This window comes from Pinus tabuliformis, chromosome J (genome assembly GCF_031772625.1).
Source record: "Pinus tabuliformis cultivar Carrire ecotype Pingquan chromosome J, CPIR1, whole genome shotgun sequence".
Classification (NCBI taxonomy): Eukaryota; Viridiplantae; Streptophyta; class Pinopsida; order Pinales; family Pinaceae; genus Pinus; species Pinus tabuliformis.
Window position 1 is genome coordinate 180193640 of NC_142295.1, and position 1815 is coordinate 180195454.

Consider the following 1815-nt stretch of genomic DNA (forward strand, 5'->3'; position numbering starts at 1 on the left):
AAAAGCCAAAGCTTACTATAATTTTGACATTGTAAAAGGCTACGAAAATCAGTATTGTAACAAAAATTGTGAAACATTTATATGATATATTTAATATATAGATTTCATCATTTAAATCCATGATTTAAATTAATTTTATTATTTTTTTTTGATAAAATTACCAAATATATATATATATATATATATATACACACTAAAATATGTCGTAAAACCGCTTCTGCTTGGCTAAGAGCTCGTCTTCCTCGGACGTAAGGAAACAGGTTAACGGCCCAAGACCCAGAGGCATCTGGCAGGAGTGAAAGCCTGCTCCCTTACGGACCACCAGCGGGTTATTACAGGTGGCGTGGTTTTCCTTGATAACGGTGATGAGTCAAATCGACATTCGCCGATAGCAGCCAGGTTGTCCTCACTGTTGGTTTGACACCTGAGTTTGATAAGTTTTGCCACCTTCGGAAAAAAAATATACACACTAAAAAAGAAAAACTTAGTAACATTTAAAGTGCAGCTTTTAAAATTTGATGACTGTCTATCAGTTCGTTCTTAATTTCAGATTTTGACGTAAACAAGTTGCCAGAAAAATGAATAAAATTAAAGACAGCGTTGATGTTCACCCTGATTCTAATAATGATGCCTCCATTCTGATGGACTGCACAGCTTTTTGCAAATGTGCTTTAGGTCTGAAATAGCACTAAAGGATGAGGACACCGAGTTCCCGGTGACTACAAGGAGGAATCAGAGGTATTTTGCCAGAGAACGTCGAATTGGCTGAAGTTGTGAAAAATTACGAGATATGGTACAATCTGAAAATCTTGGTAGGCTATCCAGTGATCCAGAGATGGGTTATTGCAATTTTGGCATATCTTTGTGAAGAACCTGCCGGTGCCACCAAAAATTTTGGAGGTCGGTCAATCTGAGAAAACTTCATACAAAATAATAGGAGTGAGATCTTGAAGAAATGCCCTTGGTTGGCCATGGATGGGAGTAATTATATGTTGTGCTGGCCTAACAAAGCTAATAAGAACTATCATATCTACAAGTTGTTTGGGCTTCAGCAATTCGGAAGGTGTGAGGATTGTTGCGGGGAGATGGAAGAGTTTAATGAGGATATATAGGGTAGTGTTAATGATGTTGAGGCTAAGCAAGCTGGATTACAGGAAAAAGGATTTAATGGTATTCCAGTATGCAAATCAATTGGAGGTAATACTAGCAGATCAGTGAAAATTCCTAGGAAGGAGTTTTGCCATGAAGAGAATATTAGGAGGAGAGTCACATATCACTCTTCACCTGTAAATATCCGTGACTGGTCTGAGATGGTATGGGAGGAGAAGAAGAATGAGAATAACTGGAGAAGTCAATGCATAGTTAATGATGATAGTGATGATAATGAATATGGTCATGACACTTATTTTGAATGGATCCCTCCCCATGTGCTCGTTGCCATGGAGCTTGCTCGCATTGAAATAACTTCGTTCTGAGTGTCTGAAGGCATTGGGAGAATTCTCTAAGGCAGAGATCTCACGGAAGTTCGAAATGCTATCCTAACTAGAACTGGTTTTATTGAATGAAATTGATTCTGAGAATGAACTTGGCCTATGTATTCCGAATTATGCAACACTAGATTCAGGGGTTGTTAGCGTTGGATAAACAGTAATTCCAATCTACCGCAAGGTTGTCTTTCTGTTTTTTTGGAGAATTCACCTAGCTTCTTGAAGAAGCAATCGCCACGGACAATACAGGCGATCCAGAAGCTTCATCTCATTGTATAAATAAAATTCAGTGGTAATAAAGTGATCAAGTTTTTTGAGTGTGAAACTC

At 38.1% G+C, this 1815-nt stretch overlaps 1 pseudogene; it reads left to right on the plus strand.

The window, feature by feature from the left end:
• The first annotated feature begins 899 nt into the window (after positions 1 to 899).
• Positions 900 to 1565, plus strand: LOC149226263 (uncharacterized; annotated as a pseudogene).
• Positions 1566 to 1815: the final 250 nt, after the last annotated feature.